General features: G+C 37.7%; 1 long non-coding RNA gene across 3 annotated transcripts; it reads right to left on the bottom strand.

Annotated features, from left to right (window-relative positions):
• Nucleotides 1–7,905: 7,905 nt before the first annotated feature.
• Nucleotides 7,906–9,936, bottom strand: LOC121051617. 3 transcript variants are annotated; one of them, XR_005806256.1, is made up of 3 exons: nt 9,188–9,936; nt 8,916–9,046; nt 7,906–8,789 (listed from the first exon to the last, which is right to left on the bottom strand). It is a non-coding gene; the product is annotated as an uncharacterized LOC121051617 (long non-coding RNA). The 3 variants fall into 3 exon arrangements; XR_005806255.1 differs by having other exon boundaries at nt 7,907–8,789; nt 8,916–9,049; XR_005806254.1 differs by having other exon boundaries at nt 7,913–8,789; nt 8,916–9,049; nt 9,362–9,934.
• Nucleotides 9,937–21,168: the final 11,232 nt, after the last annotated feature.

Genomic DNA, 21,168 nt, shown 5'->3' with positions numbered 1-21,168 from the left:
CATACTCTCCAACCTTGACAGATGCAGACCCATGACTCTTTTTTCTTTTATTTTTCAACAAGGGGCATGATTTATGATGTCCATGTAAACCATGTGTCCCAGTTCTGCCCCCACCAGCTATGACTTTACTAATACTTGCAAATACACTTTCCATTTGCTTGTTTTGTAAAATGATTCCAAATGGCTGAAATATGTCTCCTCTTCTTACTATCTCCATCACCTTGAAGTGTTGAGTCTATCTCATTTTCATTTGAGATTTCAATTGGTTCTGCTCCACTAGTGTATATGTCCGCTTCATATTTATACACCTTTTTAAAAAAATAAACATAAAATTAAGGACTAAATTCAGTTTAGTCCCTTGAACTTTAAGGCTAAAATCACTTTGGTCTCTGACTTTTTTTTTTTAATCACGATGGTCCCTGCACTTCCAAATTACATCAACACATCAACCTAGTCCAAAATTTGACTTTGACTCGAAAGATGACGTCATGTGCTGAGTTGGAGCAGACATAAGGGCCCACTTTTCTAATTTTAAACACCCAAAGAAGGGAAAAATGGTCATTTCTAATTTAATCTAATTTCTATTTTTTTTTTCCTATTTTTTCTCTTCATTCTCTCTCTCTCTCTCTCTCTCTCTCTCTCTCTCTCTCTCTCTCTCTCTCTCTCTCTCTCTCTCTCTCTCTCTCTCTCTCTCTCTCTCCAAAACCCGATCTGAGCCATGATCTCCGCCCTCCTCCTTCTCCTCCTTTCCTTTACACCCGCCTCTCCCACTCCATTCCCACTACTTCAACTACCGCCACCAAACCCCCATCTCCCAAAACGACGACGTTTCCCTCTCCAACCCCCTCATCTCTGAGGTAATCATCGTCGCCGTCACCACCATCCCCGCCGCCGACACACCGGTGGCCACAACTTCCTCTCGACATTGCTCTCATCCCACTTTGGTTTTCACAGAAGAGCTCCGGTGAAAGAGAATCGAAGCCCGAAAGCTTCTCAGGTTCACCGGCAAATTTTTCAATTCCGGCAAGTTTGTGACATCTCACCGATAGCCGAAGCTTCCTCTCGATATCGTGGACGTCCCTATGGTGTCGGATTGTCCCAAAAATGAAGCATGAGTGAGAATCGAAGGAGATGGTGTAAGGGTTTCACGGTGGGTTTTCTTCCTTTTCTGGCTACCTTTGGTTTCAACTTAGGTATGAAAGTTGGTCAATTCTTCGAGCTTTACCTCTCTGTATACTTGAATTTGTGTTTGGATGAGATTTGAAGAAATTTAGGTTTTGAGCAGTGGCTGACCACCGTGTAGTTACTATGCACAGCGGCTATGGTGGTTGTCAAAGTTGATTTCTAGCCTTAGTTACTGGCTTCGTCCCCAATCTGCTCAAGGACCTCCTTGGTGGAAATTTAATTGACCAGACCTGGATCACTTGGTGGTCTTTATGTCTGGAGAAGCGGCAGTAGAAGCAAAATGCATCTCCACTGCAGTCCAAGCAGGACATTTTCTTCTCAAAGCTCAAAATGCTGCAGAAGTGGGTTATCTGGATAAATGTGATAGTGGTAGAGGTGGCAAACAGGCTGGCCCATTTTAAGCGGGCCTAGTCGTACTTCGTGCCGTGCTTGGGCTGGCCCATTTATTATCGTGTCGGGCTCGTGCCGGCCCATTTACTTAAACATTAAGTCCAGTCCGGTCCGGCCCATGGCCCGAGCCCATATCGTGCCGGGCCGTGCTCTTGCCGGGTCAGGTCAATAAACGGGCCGTGCTCGTGCCTACCCACTATAAAGCATGATTTTAAAATCTTAATTTTAATAAATAAAAATTCATTTTATTTAACTATTTAGAAAATTAAAATAAATTAAGTTCTACAATATTTTTCTTAATCTTAGCTTTTTAAGATTAGTTTTCTAATATTTTTTATATTCCACTGCAAGATAGAAAGAAAGAAAAAAATAACTCAAAATATATTGCTTGTAGTATATTATTGTGAGATTAATCTTTATTAATATAATGAAAATTTAGTATCATATTATTTTTTTCCTTCATTCTATAGTTGTATTATTATGAGATTAGAAAAAATATTTTATGTCAAAACAATGATATAACGTTTTATTTCACTATTTTGACAATATAAAGAAATAGCATTGGTGGAATTGTCATGAGATTTTAAAAAAGATGTCTAATATTCAAATCTCATCAATGTGGTTTTTAAATATTTTTAAAAACAAAATGAAATTTTGTATTTGTAACGGGCCGGCCCACAATATGTCTTGCTCAGGCCGTGCCGGGCCCATCACGGGCTGGGGCCGGGCCGGGCCAATGGGCCAATATTCCTAGGCCCAACCCGGCCAGTTATTCTAACGTGCTCGGGTCGTGCCAGGCCACTAACGGGCTTAGGCCGTGCCGGGCCTCTTTTAAGCTTGCCGGGCCCGTGCTGTGCTCATGCTTAGCGGCCAGTTTGCCACCTCTAGATAGTGGTAATGTTGGTGTACAACTATTGTTGTCACCCCATGGGAGTTCAAAATTCACATAAGGGAGTTACTTTTGTTTCAGATGAAATTGCAGAGAGGAAGAGAGAGTCATAGAGAGAGCGCAAGAGAGAGAGAGAAGAAAAGAGAGAAAATGAAGAGAAAAAATAGGAAATGTAAAAGTAAATTGAGATTGGAATTGGTCTACTCATTTCATTTCATAGCCCCTTTATATAGGGAGAGAATTACAATGGAAAGAACAATTACAATGATGACATTAACTACTGATTGGTCCGTAATCCATGCTGATTGATGGTAATTGCTTGATTCCCTCTCCGTCAATCACTTTGACGAAGGCACATAATGTATTTTTCCTTTAACACTTCCCCTTGTGCCAAGTCAAAGATGAAATGGTGCATGAGTTGTTGCCTCACTAAAAACCTTGCCAAGTAACAATAAAAACCCTGTGGGACAAAAAATACACCTTGGTCGAAGGAAAAGAGCACAACGCACCTTTTACATTTGAGTATGACATGTGTGTGTTAGACTCCCCCTGATGTCTACACCTCCCCCTGATACTTACATTAATCAAGGGAGCTTAGAAAGTTTTCGCATTCCTATGCTTTTCACATGTTTCTCAAATATGGCCTTGGGCAATGATTTGGTGAACAAACCTGCCACATTCTCCTCAGACCTTACTTGATTCTTTTGAATCTTGAGGAGGGCCTGTTGTTGCTGATTGTAGAAAAACTTTGGCGATATGTGTCTTGTATTATCACCCTTGATATATCCTAGCTTCATCTGTTCGATACAAGCTGCATTATCTTCATAAATGCAATGCAAGTAGGCTCTTCAATGGTAGAACTCAAACCACTAATCCCTCGAATATGTGTGATGATAGCTTTTAACCATACACACTCACGAACCGCCTCATGTAGAGCAATGATCTCTAAGTGGTTGGAGGAGGTAGCCACAAGAGCTTTCTTGGTTGATCTCCAAGATATCGTCGTGTTCCCAATGGTAAATACATAACCAGTTTGGGAACGATCTTTGGGTGGGTCAGAGAGATACCCAGTATCAGCAAAACCTTCCTAGACATCATACTCATTTTGGATGAGCCTCTGTGAAGAAAAACTGAACCAATGGCATTTACTACAAAGTATATGGCAGTGCCTATTACATCTCTTGGAAAAATAAAGACTTAAACAGAATTAGCGATCTATTGATCCCAGTCAGATTTGTAGTCTTCAACCCTTCACTCTAGATCATCTTCTCGATCTTCTTGTTCCACATAGTGAGCTTCTCTTGTTTCACAATATACTTTGTAGGCGGTGATAATTTCTTCACGAGCTCTACAAATGTGTGCCCAATGACCGAATACTCCACATAGAGAACATACATCTCGTTGCTCATACTCCATTGATTGAGGCGCTTTGAAAGCATCATTTAGATGGCTCTTAGTGTGGTGGCACCACCAACATGGCCAGAGGTGTTGTCTCCCTCTCTCTTTCCACGTTTACCTTTTCGGTTCCGTGTTCGCCTATTTTGGTGGTTACCTTCCCAAGTAGAGCGATTATACGGACTAAAACGTCCAGAAGTATTCCTAAGATTAGGGTTTCACTCTTGGCGCCCTCTCTTAGGGGCGCGATTATAATTGGATTCCGGAATATGCTCTGTTTCCACGGATCTCAAATTATAGTTCTTCACAAGGATGTTGTCATGCTTTTCAGCGACATTCATAGCTCCAATAAGCTCATGAAACCTTGTGATTCGTCCTGCAGTAACATCGATTCGATAGTTCTTAGCAACCATCAATGCAGAGACGGGGAAGGTAGAGAGAGCCTTCTTAATCAACATCGCATCTGTGATCTCTTTACCACAGAATTTCATTAAGGATTTAATGCGAAATGATTCTGAGTTGTAGTCAAGAACTGACTTGAAATCACAGAAGCAGAGGCTATGCCATCTCACTTCTAGGTCAGGAAGCAGGGAGTCATGGACGTTGCCAAATCTTTCTTCGAGTAAGACCCACAGTCTTCTGGGGTCTTCTTCATTCATATACTCGTACTGGAGTGAATCATCCATATGACGAGTCATTAGGATGATGACTTTCGCCTTATTTGCCTCTAAGGCTGCTCTATTTACTTCCAAAGCTTGAGCTTGCTCAACAGTTAGCACGTCCTGGCTAGGCTCAAGAATCATATCTAAGATTCCATTGGCCTTGAGATGCTGGCGGACATCACGAACCCACCTGTGATATCCAGAGCCAATTGTTCCCAATGGAGCAAAGTCCAATTTGTTCAGGTTACTCATCCTGAAAGAGAACAAGAAAAATGGTTAGTTTCGGAGTGAAAAAGCTACCACAAAAACATATAAAATTTCTGAGCGTAATCGCTTCCAAGAAATTAGGAATTTCCGATCATAGTCGCTTCCAAGAAATTAGATTCCAAGAGGGGTTGGATTAGATCGAAACAATGATGTTTATGGTCGATCGTTTCTTCTCAACAAACTCTAAGTTTGGAGGACTCTACAAGCTCCAAGCTTGGAGTGAGCACGACCCCCCACAGTTCGACTTAATTAGGTCTCCCCTATGATGAAGAAAGGGGGGTAGAAGAAGGGAGTTTGCAAGTCCCCGAGAAAAATAAGAGAAATTGAATAAAAACTAAAAAAACAGGAACTTTTAGTAAAAAATACCTCGAAATAGGTCGCCGGAAAGTGGCCGGAAAGTTGACATGTGCTAACGTGGTGCTGGGGTCCTCTGATGAAGTGGCGGTCTCTGCTGACGAGGCTGTGCTGATTGGCTTGCTGACGTGTCTGTGGGCTCACACAGTGGGCCTAGTGACATCAATGGGCCAGTGGGCTGCCCTCCTTTCTTTCTTTTTTTCTTCTCTTCTGACTTGGGCCCGCCTTTCCCTCTCTCTTCTGCTTCTGGGCCGCGTCTCTCCTCTGGGCCACAAGTTCTTTGGGCTGCTTGTTTCTTTTCTTTCTTTTCTTCTCTGGTTTTTTTTCTCTTTCGCTGGCAGAGATGTTGCCGGTCCGGTCAGGTTTTGGCCTGTTTTTGGAGATCTAATCCCGGTTCCTGGAGCTTGGGGTCGAGTTGGCTTTTGTGGAAAAGTATGACAGTGAAAAGATGTCTGGAAGTGATACGCTCAAAAGCAAGCGCATAATTTAACCCCTATAAATATCATTAGTAGTATAAGCAAGTAGGGATCGTTCTATTCCGGGGATTGAGGGTACACCTGTCATTGTAAAACAATTAAAGAATTAAAATAAATGCAAAGTATAATATTTACAAAATATATACAAATAACTAAATAAAAGGGGGATTTAAGAATTATTAAATTGAAATTAAATAAATAAAATAAAGAAAATGTAAAAACATATATACAAGGGTGGAACGCAAGGAATAAAGATCAAAACCACAATCATATGCAAGAAATCCAATCATAATTCCTATAGTTGATTTTCTATGTCATGAGAAAGAAGTTGACCATGTGAAACGTTAGAAAGCAAACGATTTCCCATATTTTACTTTCCTTCAGTAATTAATCTAAGTGAAAGCACCTAAATCAATCCTATTGAACATGCAATCATAGTCTAGAAAGCTAGCTAATCAAGAACACATTCAACGCATGAAGAACAAAGAAAGGATGTCAACCAAAGTGCACAACCTAGTTATGAATAAGTTCACCTATTTGCAATCCTCCTTAATTGATTTCGACTTTTGTCTAAAGCCTTCACTACTTAAATTAGCTCCAATTACATGCATATATCCTAAGTTGGCCACCAAAGAACAAAAACATGCAAAAGTTTTCTGTAAAACAAAATCAATCAAGCAATCTCACATAAGCAACATATAAATCAACATAAAGAAATCACAACTTTATTTCAAAACATATAAATAGGCTTTAAACTTTGCCCTTAACGTTTATGTCAACTAGAAATCAAGTTCATACGAAATCAAAACAAAGAAAACCTGAAAAAGTTACAAGGAAAAAGATAGAATTACACCGTGAAGGATGAATGGTGGAAAGCTTGAGACGTTGGTCTTGGATCTTGAAAGCAAGGCTCCAAAGCTTCACAACACAAGGTGGATGATGGCGGCTAGGAGGCTTCATGGCTTCTTCTTCTCTTCTTCTCTTTGCTTGAAGACGCGGAGATTTGAAACTAGAGGATGGAGAGAAAGCTTGACGTTATGGAGAGAATTTTCTGAATGAAGAGGTGTGTGGAGTGTTGTGGCATAGGGGGTTTATATGTGGGAAGGCTAGGCTTCATGAATTTAATTTCTAAGGAATTTTCTGGTTGCACCACACAGCTCCAACCAATGAATTAATGTCACGTCAGCTCTACCATGTCACTCAACCAATCAAAAAGCTCCAAAATCAATCCCATAATCTTTCCAAATATATTATTGCTGATTTTCCCAAGATTTTATTTGATTTTTCTCTTAATTTTCGGCCAACATAATCTTGAGTGAAAATAGGAATGAATCTGGACTTGTTTTGGACTTTTTCTCCCTTAAATCTCTCCATGGCTTTATCCTTAACATCCTCCCCTTGATTTTCTCTTGATTTTCATGACAAAATGCAGATTTTATTCTCTAATTTCAGCCAACATATCTTGAGGGAATTAAGGAACGAATCTGGACTTGTTATGAGCCTTTTCTTGTTGCACAATCCCATGAAACTCTCCCAAGATTTTCTCAACGTAATCTCCTTGATTTTCACATTATCTCCATCATTTCCCATGCAAAAATCAGATTTAATCTCCCATAATATCTCCCACGTCATCATGTGGTCTCCTAATGCCTTCAGGTTTCCTAGCCTCATCAGGATTCTTGCGTTGACTGGGATTCCTAGTCAGACCAGGAAAACTCCATTTCTTCATTTCAGCTCATTTATGCATCCCTTTTGCCTCTAAGCTCATTTATTCTCCATTTATTCGATGTACCTAGAAAATAGAAACTAAATTAAAATTTATTTATTTAAGGAAATAACTAAGTAAAATATGAGGAAATAACAATTAAAACGTCGCATTAAAATGCTCCTATCAGGAAGCTTGTGAAATGGGCAGGTCTCTGCTTGGAGGGCCGGTTCGGTACTTTTTCGTCCGATTCTGGGGGTGGCGCCGCCGGTTCTGGACTCCTGGAGTTGAGAGCTTCAAGGTGGGGGGCAGAGGTTTCTGGGATTTGAAGGTTACGAATTTAGGGTTTCAGGGTTAGGGTTTCGTGCTGATAACGTGTTTAAGGAAAATTGAAATTGGGAGAGAATTGAGTCGTACTTTCATTGATAATAGAGATCTCTTTATATAGAGGATTACAGACATAGAATCAGAGTTGTACAAGGAAAGTTAATCGTACAATTAATCGGATATGTATGAATATCTCCGAAAATATCTCTAATTCCTAACCCTATTACAACTAGGTCAAGTAACCTAGAGTTTGGGTCAGACACATATTCTAGATTTACTTAAACACTAATTTTATTATGATATTAATACTATATCAAATGGGGACCCATGAGTTTACTTTATCTTCATATTCCACACACACTGTTTCAGTGGGTTTCAGGAATTAATTGAATTAAATATATATACAAAAGAGGTATGTACTGTGTTTGTGTTTAGTAGCCACTGTTAACGCCTTAACGGTGAGACAACAAAATCTCCTAGTGATAAATTGCAATGGTGTGATAGTATTCCAAACACCCACTAATGATTTATGGTGACCAAAAACACAGTAGCGCAAGTGCTATTGGGGAAATTTCTAGTAGTGAGTGGTGGTGTCTCTCATTTAGGTTGGAGTCTTCAAGTGATTTTTCCATCTCGTTAGATGAGGACTCAAGTTCGAATTCCTATCTTTCGAAACCAAAAATTATCGTCCCTCTCCTACAGCTCATACTAACAGTAAACTCTGGTGTTGTGTTTAGGAGGGCTCTTGCTCTTTGATACAATCAAAAATTTCAATGACAATTTCATTTTTGGTCTCATTGAAATTTCTTTCCTCTTGTCCCCTAGCTAGCCTAAGCATGCTGTACGTTGTAGTGGTCAAGGTATTCAAGCGTGTTGACCGGAACCGCGGTCCATAATGGAGTTACTACCTTATATATATAGGTAATCCTCTAATCCATAAAAGAATCCATTCAGCCAGTTGGTGTTCCATATTCATTTAGTAAACTACGTTTTGCTTAGAGCAGACATGACTTGGATGAAATATGCGCTTTCTCTCACACTCGTTCTTCTTCTTTTATTCTCGGAATCTCTTCCAAGTTCAGCTCATGAAAGTTCTTTGAATCCACATAGTGCGGTTCTTGGTCAGAAAATGCAACACCCTGCAAATAATGATCTCAGTGTGTTTCACTTGAATAGGAAGCTTGGTATTCCTAAAGTTACTAAAGTTCCTAAATTTCCTAAAGTTCCGAAATCACTTCCATCAGCAGCCATTCCTAGTCAAATACCTTCTCTTCGTCTCGGTTGTTTTCTGTGTTTATCTCTCTGCCTCTTTCTGTTGTAGGTCAGGATTCGTTTATTACCGGTGTTGGGTCTGTTGAAACTGCAAACTACTGCTATCAGCTGTACCTTCATTCGTCTTCTGATCAAGAACGAGTCATCAAATAAACATGTTAGAATTGTACTATATTGCACCTGTATTGTAAGTTTGTAACACTTGAAAGATTCAAGTAATTCTAATAAATTGGCATTAGTTGAAAGTTCATTGCTCTATTTTTACCAATTATTGTGTACTTCTTTGTTGCAACTCAACCAGTCAAACTTCTCCAAGTAGTCTATCAAAAAAAAAAAGGAGAATTCTCCAAGACCAAGTAGTTGGCAAATCATAATATCAGTTCCATAACTTCCGATCACTAACACAAGAACAAAACGTGATTCTAGTTCGAGATTATACCTTCGAAATCGGAAATCAACTTTAATCAACCCAACTCAGTACCCAGGACAAGCGTGATCTTCCCAGTGTCACTGCCGAAGATGAACTGGTGAGTGTGATGCCAACTACCAGAAAGCTTTTCGATTGTTAGCCTATGAGTGCAGCCGAGCAAGAAACGAAGCCAGAAAGGCCGGAGAACTTGCCGGCGTTGAAGAACACGGCGGAGCAGAAGGTGAAGGTAACCCAGAAACCCAATCAATCAGTCAAAATCGTTCGAATTGAAAAAATAATTGATCTAACGAATAGATATTGACGAGAGGATGAGTTTTCCTACCACATGCAGCTTAATCCGTGATCGGAGTCGCCGGAATTCGTAGAAACTCGCCGGAGGAGACTCGGAGCTTCGGGTCTTCGATTCTCCTTCTTCGTTCAATGCATGGACAATCAGAGGCCACGAGCGTGACGACGATGGCGAGGCGGAGAGAATGCCGGGGTCCGCCGCTGTGCTGTGGCCGGACGGAGTAGCGCCACTCGGATCCTCTGGATGGTTCTCCCTCTCGATCCTTCTGGATGGATCATCTTTTTTTTGTTTTTCAATTAATGCCTACTTATAGGCTTTTTCAATTAATATTCGATGGCTGTGATCAGTCGGTGGATTTATGGATGGCTAGGATCGCGCCAGGTTGATCTCTGCTTTTCCAAAATATTTTCTATTAATCTGAAACTTCCAAAAATCACCAAAAATAACTTGAAAGTCCAGAAAATTTCCTGAAAATTCCAACGAACTCGTCGTGTCACGTACTTTATTATCCAATCCTTAAATCGAGGATTTCACTCGTGAAAAATTTCAGAAAATATTCTCGAGCACCTTTTCTAAAACCCGAGATCGATAAGTAAATTATCAAACTATCTCAATTACGCATGATAAACTTTTCTGAGGCTCACAGGTAATGTCAAACTTATCGAATTTCAATTTCGATTTTTTGAATCACACAATATTCTTATGTGTCTACTAATGTGGTATAACAGGTTTATTAGTTGTAATGAAAAGTATACATTCCATGAGCAACTATGTGGAGGAAATAGATTTTATCAAAATCGACCGTAAGATGTTATCATAACAAGAAGAAATGGTTATGGTCAAAATTTCAACTATTTTTGTCGTCGTTTCGGTTTCGATATTGTAGGTCAACCCTAAACATTAAATACCACATATAGCTAATATGCTCATACGGCTCACTCGTAACTTATTTTTTTAATCTATCAGCTATCAAACTCTCATGGGTAGGTGCTATATCAAATAATGTAAAAATTTCGAGAATTTTATCTCCTCAATGGTCGGCTCCCCTTAGGGAAGTTAAAGCTTTTAAAGGGTTGACCGATTTATTTCATGTTAAAATGACGGCGGATTGGGTTAATTTTTTTACACAATGCTTACTAATACGCTATAAATATATGGGTAATATCAAATTTATCGATTTTCAATTTCGATTTTTTGGATTGCACAAAATTCTTACATGTCTACTAATGTGGTATAACTAGCTTATTAGTCGTAATGAAAAGTATACCTTCCATGAGCAACAATGTGTAAGAAATAGACTTTATCAAAATCGATCGTAGGATGTTATCATAACAAGAAGAAATGGTTTTGGTCAAAATTTCATCTATTTTCGTCGTCATTTGGGTCTCGATCTAATAGGTCAACCCTAAACCTTAAATATAACATAAAACTAATATGCTCATAACCGCTCACTCGTAACTTATTTTTTCAATCTGTCAACTCTCACGCTCTCATGAGTAAGAGCTATATCAAATAATGTAAAATTTTAGGGAATTTTACCTCATCAAGGGTCGGCTCCCCTTAGGGAAGTAGACACTTTTAAAGGGTTGACCGGTTCATGTCGAAATGATGGCGAATTGGGTTAATTTTTTTTTACACAATACCTATTAATACGCTATAAATAAATGGTAATATCAAATTTATCAATTTTTAATTTTAATTTTTTAGATCTCACAAAATTCTTATATGTCTACTAAAGTAGTATGACTAGTTTATTAGTTGTAATTAAAGTATACATTCCATGAGCAACAATGTGTAGGAAATAGATTTTATCAAAATCGACCGTAGGATGTTATCATAACAAGAAGAAATGGTTATGGTCAAAATTTTAACTATTTTCGTCGTCGTTTCTGTTTCGATCTAATAGGTCAACCCTAAACATTAAATACCACATATAACTAATATGCTCATAACGGTTCACTCGTAACTTATTTTTTTGATCTGTCAGCTATCAAACTCTCGTGGGTAGGTTCTGTATTAAATAATGTAAAAATTTAGGAAATTTTATCTCATCAAGGGTCGGCTCCCCTTAGGGAAGTAGACGTTTTTAAAGGGTTGACCGGTTTATTTCATGTTAAAATGAAGGCGGATTGGGTTAATTTTTTTACACAATGCCTATTAATACGCTATAAATAAATGGGTAATATCAAATTTATCGATTTTCAATTTCAATTTTTTGAATTGCACAAAATTCTTACATGTCTAATAATGTGGTACAACTAGCTTATTAGTTGTAATGAAAAGTATACCTTCCATGAGTAACAATGTGTAGGAAATAGACTTTATCAAAATTGATCATAGGATGTTATCATAACAAGAAGAAATGGTTATGGTCAAGATTTCAGCTATTTTCATCGTCGTTTAGGTCTTGATCTAGTAGGTCAACCCTAAACCTTAAATATAACATAAAACTAATATGCTCATAACCGCTCACTCGTAACTTATTTTTTCAATCTGTCAGCTCTCACGCTCTCGTGAGTAAGAGCTATATCAAATAATGTAAAAATTTAGGGAATTTTATCTCATCAAGGGTCGACTCCCCTTAGGGAAGTAGACGCTTTTAAAGGTTGACCGGTTTATTTCATGTCGAAATGACAGCGAATTGGGTTAATTTTTTTACACTATGCCTATTAATACGCTATAAATAGATGGGTAATATCAAATTTATCAAATTTTTAGATCGCACAAAATTCTTATATGTCTACTAAAGTAGTATAACTAGTTTATTAGTTGTAATTAAAAGGATTAAATTCTGCTTACTACCCTGTACTTTCATGGGTTCATCAGTTCAGTCCCTGCATTTCTAATTTAATCAGAAAAGTCCTTACACTCTCCAATTTCATCAAATCGATCCAATCTGTCTCCACTCCGTCAATTTTCGCTATTAAAATGTTGATGTGGGACCTTCTCACATGGAAAATTCCCAAACTACCCATCGCTAGGCATCCCACCGACGCTTTAGTGTTGTGAATGCAGATGAGTAGTTTGGGAATTCAGCAAAAATTGATGGAATGGTGACGGATTGGTTCGATTTGATGAAATTGGAGAGTGCAAGGACTTTTCTGATTAAATTAAAAATGCAGTGACTGAACTGATGAACCCTTGAAAGAACAGGATAGTAAGCATAATTTTTTCCTAATTAAAAGTATACCTTCCAAGAGTAGCAATGTGTAGGAAATAAATTTTATCAAAATCGACCATAGGATGTTATCATGATTAGAATAAATGGTTATGGTCAAAATTTCAGCTCTTTTCGTCGTTACTTGGTTCTCGATCTACTAGGTCAACCCTAAACCTAAAAGACCACATAAAACTAACATGCTCATAATCACTCACTCACAACTTATTTTTTCAATCTGTCAGCTCTTACACTCTCGTGGGTATAATCTATATAACTTAATATAAAAGTTTTGGAAAGTTTATTTCTTCATAATTTAGCTCCCCTTAGGGAAGTAGAAGTGTATAGAGGGTTGACCGCTTTATTTAACGTCGAAATGAAGACAGATCGGGTTAATTTTTTTACACGATAATTAATAATACACTATTAATAGATGGGTAATGTCGAACTGATTGATTTCCAATTCAATTATTTGGATTGCACAAAATACTTACGTTCCTACTAATGTAGTCTAATTTATTAGTTCTATATAAATGTATATCTTTTATGACAAATAAGGCAGAGGAAATAGAATTTATGAAATTCAACCGTTAGATACTATTATGATAGAAAGATATGGTTATGGTCAGAATTTCAATTTTTTTCATCGTAGTTTGGGTCTCGATACACGTGGTCAACTATAAACCTAAATACACATAAAACTAATATTCACATAACCACTTATACCTTCTTTTTTCGAGTTGTCAGCTCTCACACTTGCATGGACATAAGGTATATCAATAAATGCAAAAATTTTAGAAATTTTATCTTCTCATGGTTTCGCTTCCCTTAGATAAATATAAACGTATAAAGGGTTGACTGTTTTGTTCGATGTCGAAATGACAGCAGAACGAGTTAATTTTTTTTACATAGTACCTATTAATACCCTATAAATATATGAGTAATGTCAAATTTATTGTTTTTCAATTTTAATTATTTGGATCGCACAAAGTCCGTATATGTTTACTAATGTGGCTTAACTTGTTTATTAGTTGTATCAAATAATATGCATTCCATGAGGAATAATGTGGAGGAAATAGATTATATTAAAATCGACCGTTAGATATTATCATCATACGAAGAAATGATCATGGTCAAAATTTTAACTATTTTTGTCATTATTTGGGTCTTGATCTACTAGGTCAACCCTAAACCGAAAATACCACATAAAACTAAAATGCTCATAACCGCTTACTCACAACTTATTTTTTCGATCTGTCAGCTCTTACACTCTCATGGGTATGATCTATATAACTTAATGTAAAAATTTCAGAAAGTTTATGTATTCTTAATTCATCTCCTCCTAGAGAAGTAGAAGTGTATAGAGGGTTGACCGCTTTATTTAATGTCGAAATAACTACAGATTGGGTTAATTTTTTTATATAGTAACTAATAATACACTATAAATAGATGGGTAGTGTCAAACTGATCTATTTCCAATTTCGATTATTTGGATTGCACAAAATGCTTACATTCCTACTAATGTAGTCTAATTTATTAGTTCTATATAAATGTATATCTTCCCTGACAAACAAGGAAGAAATTGCCCTACGTAGGGCGCATTCCAGAAATTGCCCTACGTAGGGCGCATTCCAGAAATTGCCCCGAAAATGATTGAATTTATGATCTCGGTAATTATAAAAGGTGCACGAGAATATTTTCAGAAATTTTCACAAGGTGAAATCCTCGATTTAAAATTTGGATAATAAAGTACACGACATGATGAGTTCGTGGTAATTTTTGAGAAATTTTTCGGATACCTGAGCTATTTATAGTGATTTTTTTTGAAATTTTGGTATTATGGAAAATCGTTTAACAAAAATAGAAAATATCGTGGTACAATCTGAGCCATTGAAATTATTCATCGCTTGATCTGACCGTCAAAATTCATTTCAGGAAGGAGTATTTACTGACCAGTTGGTATTGTACGACCCAGAACCTTCGAGCGTCTCAAACCCGATCTCACGACCCGGCGATGCTAAAACTTGACCCGACCTCAACTCTCTATTCCGGCCACCTCAGGTAGACGGACTAGTGGCGACTGATCCCTCTCGGAGGCGTGGTGCGAGCCGTGACCTCGGATCATCCAATCAGCGACGGTATGACGTCGAGAAGGCACTGCAACTCAGCTAGTTTTCTAGCAATTTCTGGCGACTGGGTTCAGCTTGCATGGTATACGAAAGTTGGTCTACTCCTCTGATGCAGCTAAAATAGCCTCACAATTTAACCCTGCAAAATGTAGTTGTTAGTATAGGATAAGCAGGGATCGTTCAGTCCGGGGATTGTAGGGTACACCTAAACAAAAAGGTCAATTTAAATTAATAATTAATAAAACAAGTATTAACAAGTATTTATCTACAAATTTACAAAAGAAACAACCATAAAAAGGGGGAATTCAACTTTTGGTTTCTAAGTTCCTACGAAATAAAACAAAAAGATAAATATATACATGTGATCAACTTCTTCACACTCAAATCAGAATTTCCAAACCATATCAACATGCAATGAATTATTTCAATCTAAACAACTTAAAATCGTGCCAACACTAAATATCAGAAATGAATTCGAAGTACAAGTCTGAAGAGATCGAGTACCACTTTAATTCTTCTTTAATCTCCTGAGTTAGGAAAAGTCCATAACTTAAAATATTTCATATAAAACATCACGTTAATACTGAAGAGCATCCCGTCAACATTAAATATGAATCATTAAGTGCAATTAGAATTCTGAATTCAAACATGTATGCATCCATAAGAAGTTACAAACACACAAACATGTAGCATATAATCTCGACCATTGTACATAGCCTTTACCACTTCAATTTATGCCCCAAAACTATTAGGTGAATCAGAACACAAATTTGGCTTTATTAACCTGCAGATTAACATAGTTATTCAACCAAAATCATATGCTTAAAGATATAAAGGATGGCACAAAAGCAGATTATAAAGATATCATAAACAACTCAAGAACATAAAGAAACAAATATGAAAATTACTAACATAAACTCATTCTCAACAAAATCCAATTCCAATAATAAAGCTCAAAAATGAAATCTGAAATTCAATACTAAAGAGTATGAAAACAGAAATAAGGGCCATGAATTACACTTTTTGATCTTCAAGGAAACTTGGAGAACGTCAAGAGAACACACAAGGCTTGGCCTTTAAGAACACGAACAGCCTTGGAGAAGTCCTAAAGCTCTTCACGACGAGAGGCTTTTTCTGAATATTTGGAGAGGGTTTTGGAGAGAAGAGAGCTAAGCTAATGAACTAAATTTTGTATGAAGAAGTGATGATTTTGGAGTAGAGAATGACTGCTATTTATAGTGGAATTCTCATCTCTTGTGATGCAATCATGGCCAATCATCTTGAGGTGATTTCTCCTCCAAATTTGCTTGATTTTCTCATGACAAAGTCTTGATTTTTCTGATCTCTTTTCCCCTTAATAACTCATTGTATATTCCTTGAATAGTGACTAGATACGTCCCTTTTTCCACTCCTTTAAATTGCACTAATATCTTCTTCCAATTGTGCACATAATGAACTCCTACAATCAAGAAAAATCAGATTTTAATTGGTGTCTATAATCAATAGGAAATAAGATAATCAAGAATAAATATTGATTATAAACACTCCCTTTTATCTCCTTGAATTCTTCCTGATTTTTCCTTTAAGTTTTCCTTGAATACATCACTCAAGAGTTCTTAATGGGATGGACTCTTTTTAAAATAAGAAAATCAGAAATTAGAAAGTTTAAAAGAAGAAAGTTTCCTAAAACAAAATAGGAAATATTTCCTAAAATGAAAGAGGAAAGTTTCTAAAATAACTCATCCTTCATTTACTCTCATTTCTGCTCTTTTTCGCTTGTTTTCTCCATTTCAGTCCTTGAAGTACCTAAAAACATAAACTATGTTATAATTATTAATTTTAAGAGAATAACTAGGCAAAATGAGGGAAAACACATAATTAAAATGTCACACTTTGTGCTCTTATCATCCTCATCATCTACACATGTATGTAAGTAGTTCTTTGATTCGATTAAGTTTTTGAGAAATTGTATTTTGGGTGCTTCAGATTTTTACTGTGATTTCGGTTTCCAGCAGCAATTTCGGACTTCTGATTCTTCTCCGGTAGCCATCCTGGTCCCAGAACTCGGAAGAATGATAGGTCGAACCCAGATGGTTTCGATTTTGATCAGAAATATTGGACCAGAGAAAAACAAACCCAGATGAGAGTTTGAATTGGATTAGAGTTCAACACAAGTCTCAATTGATATAATGACTAGGAGCAAAACCGAAAAAAACACCAATAGGAATCATTAAAGTTGCGATTTTGATCAGAAATGTTGGACCAGAGAAGGAAAAGAGGGAGACCAAGATGAGAATTTGAGTTGAAGTTAGAGTTTATGTGAAGAAAATTGAGATAAGAGAGTATTATAGATGAAGGGAAGCTCGGGTTCTCCAGCGAGGTTGTAGGAGAAGGAGTGAAAGTGAAACTCTGTGTTGTGTTGTGTCGAACCCAAATGGTTGCTCGAGCTGGGCTGATGATCTTGGGTAAGTTCTGCAGTTGTGGTGGCAGTTTTGATATTCATTGGTAACTTCTTAGTTTTGATTTGTGCTGTGAGTTGATTTGGTTGAATTCATAAACACAGAATTCGTTAAGTTTGGAAAAGGAGAGCAAAGGGAGAAGACACACACACGAAAGCGGCCAAAGATTCAGACTATGGTCGAAGCCAAAGGTTATTCAATGGAATGAGAATACCCTTTTGCCCTTGGCAAGTGAGATGAATGGCACGGCAGTAACAAGTTTTTACCCACAAGAGATTGCTTGTCGTTTGCGAAATCAGAAATTACGATTATACCCTTCTGTTAACAGACGTTTAGGGCGCAGCGTGCGTAGGGCGTATTCCAGAAATTTCCTATATACACATACGGTTCATTTTGAAGAGCCCAATTAATCCAATGCAGCGGTTAATTTAGTTACAGTTTCCCTCAATAGAATATCGAAAAAAGCAGAGGGCTCCAGCTGCATGCATGCAGAGAAAAGCATCCTATCATGCTGATGTTTCTGTGTACATTGTTCGCTTTCGCCTCCGTCGTCAACGATGATGATATGATATGCAGTGCACAGAAAAATAATGGCCTAATCTGTTAAAGAAAAAGAAGAAGAGGCCTGCAATATTAAGTTGGAAACTTCAATAGGCATACATATCAATGGTTGAGACTAGGAATGGTCAAACAGGGGGGGGGGGGGCAGGGGCAGTGTACCAGTGGGTTTTCCCCGCATTTGTCAAGAGGGGGTGGGGGCGGGGGGACTTATTTCCCCCGTGGGGGTGCAGGGTTTCTCATTACCCATGCGGGTTCCCCCATTTTTTTTTTCAACCAGGGCATTTTTATAATTTTTCTTATTCCCCATGAGGATCTGACAGTTGGATCTTCGTATAATTGTGAAAAGACGATTAAAAAGGAGATCCGTGAGGATTCGACCGTTAGATCGTCGTATAATTTTGTGAGGATGATTCTAAAGGCGATCTGGGAACATCCAACCGTTGGATATTCACATAATTTTGAGAGGATGATCCTAAGGGCGATCCGTGAGGATCCGACCATTGGATCTTCGTATAATTATGAAAAGATTATTCAAAAGGCGATCCGTGAGGATCCGACCGTTGGATGGTCATATAATTTTGTGAAGATGATTCTAAGGGCGATCCGGGACTATCTAACCGTTGGATCTTCACATAATTTTGAAAGGATGAACCTAAGGGCGATCCGTGAGGATCTGACCGTTGGATCATCATATAAATCGGTCAAGATGATCCTCTAGGTGATCTGTGAGGATCTGACGGTTGGATCTTACTATAATTTTGAGATTATGAACCTAAGGGCAATCTGTGAGGATCCGACTGTTGGATCATCGTATAAATCGGTAAAGATGATCCTCTAGGTGATCTGTGAGGATCCGATCGTTGGATGGTCGTATAATTGTGATTTGTGAATTATTTTTTGTCAAAAAATGAAAGGAAAAAAAATCTAAAAAGATAGAAAATAAAAAATAAAAAATTTCAAAATAAAAAACCAAAAAAGTTCATATAGAGAAAATGGCAAATGCGGGGGCGGGGCGGGGAATCCCTAATTTAAAAATATCCCCAGATGGGGAAAAGGAGGCGGGGGCGGGGGCGGGGGCGGGGGAATCCCCCGTTTGCTCATTCTCAGCATGCCATGCATCACTTTGATTCGAGGCGTGCATGCCATGCATCACTTTGGACTGCATATTTAGAGTTCATCCTGGTCACAGTCATCATCATCAGGACGAGGGCTAGATGTGAAGACTTGAACTCTGTTTAGTTAAGAAGTGTAATTTACTGTACTTCTAAACTAAGTTATAGCTAAACTCTGTTTAGTTAAGAAGGATACATAGATAGCTGCAAAGTACTATATCTACATTAATACATGTTTCCATAAGCCACAATACATCAATTTCTTGTTTATGATTTGTACTTTATGGCTTCCTTGACTTGCTGCCATTACATTTTGCAAAAATATCAAAAAATTTCAGCAAATGCTCAGCTAATTGTGCTCATTCTTCTTGAGTTTGCATTGGTTGAAAGTGTTTGTTAAACCCTGTAACACATACACAGAAAAACATTAGAGAATAAATTCTAGAATGCTATTTTGTTTTATCTAACTGCTGCGTCACCTAGTAGCTTAATTGTAACACATGCTTATACACTTCCAACCACAAGTAAGAGTCTGCAGATATAAATCTAATTGCGTGTTGTAAGTGGCTGCTCTTAGAGCAGTTTAAAACTTGGGCACCAAGCTCAAATTAAACAGGAGCTGGCAGTTTGGGATAATCTTCAGTTGATATTTCTAGCAGGAGTTGGCATAAGTTACTCTTAGGTGTTATCTAACCGACAAAGCCAAACTAGAGTAAGCAGGAGGTGACTAGTCCACCTATAGGTTCTAATTATTTCATTTTCTAATAAAAAAGAGGGGTCTTTACCTCAAGTAAGAAAACATAATAGAAAACAATATAGAGAGAGAAACAAAGACTCTGGAAATAGCAAAATCCAGAAACAAGCTGTTAGAGATCTGGAAACAAAGCCTCAACTTTACTAAACCGGGTTTAAGGTACGTAGGGGAAGTTCTGGGGTCTCAAGTATGATTTTATATACCTATTGATATGCTTTTGAATGATATTTGCTGCTGTGGATATTTATGATATGTGAAATATATGCCTAGTTCATCATTATATTATTTTTATCTGATCTTAGTTTGAAGAAAGAATCAAAATAGTTGTGTAGTCTAATACTCGTAAGGGACCAGTAATGTCAGCCTATTGTATATACACTTGGGGAGAGAAGCCCCTTTAATTAGTATTGATAAAATGAATAGCAAGATGACACTGGTGACCGAGATTAGTACAAGATTACTAACAACTGGAGATTAGTGAGTCATTTTATGTCTTACACCATCATTAAATTATATTTATGAGGTTTGCTCTACTGTTCTTTAGGCTCACACCTTTTATGAAATTGTGCAGATGATACTCTTGATGGTTAGAACATAAATTCTGGAAATCTGGATCTAAGAGAAGGAGAAATATACTATTAGCTGGCTGTTTTGATTTATCTTTGTACAATAAAGCTTATTTTATAAGCTCGCTTTTGTTTATCTTATAAGAACAGACATATGCAATAAAGTGTTCCACAACCAAGTCATCTTTGATTCTTAGTTTCTATATAATTTTTAGGGCTAAATACTGTTTACCACCCTGTGGTATGGACCTCGCATCAATTCAGTCCCTTGACTTTCAATTTCATCAAAAACACCCCTGCGGTATTATTTTCTCGTCCAATAGGTCCTTCCGATTCAATTCCGTCAGTATCTAACGTTAACTGCTGACGTGGCATTCCAACTCAGCAAAAGTGGGACCCACACGCATGTGAAATTCCCAAAATGACCCTGGACAACAGAATATGGAAAAATCCAAAATTAATTCCAGATTTGAGGTTGAGGAGATTCGAACCCCTCCCAAAGCATATGCAAATGAATGGCCCAACCACCAGACCACTTGCATACTTCTAGTATATTGCGAACAAAAATAGTATATATATCTACATAATAGTGTTTTTTTTTTTAAAAAATATCCACCCACCTCTCTCCTCCTCTCCTCTTCTTCTTCCGCAACCCGCGCTCCCAAAGCCTCCTTCTCCTACTCCATGCCAGCCACCATTGAGCTCTTCCTCACCGACGATAGGTGAGAAAACCCACCCTTTCTCAAAAACAAATTGCCTCGGAATTTCTGGATGAAGGGTAGGGATTCG

The sequence above is a fragment of the Rosa chinensis genome, chromosome 2, assembly GCF_002994745.2.
Source record: "Rosa chinensis cultivar Old Blush chromosome 2, RchiOBHm-V2, whole genome shotgun sequence".
NCBI lineage: Eukaryota > Viridiplantae > Streptophyta > Magnoliopsida > Rosales > Rosaceae > Rosa > Rosa chinensis.
Note: the sequence above shows the minus strand (reverse complement) of the source record. Positions and strands in the feature narration are given on the sequence as shown.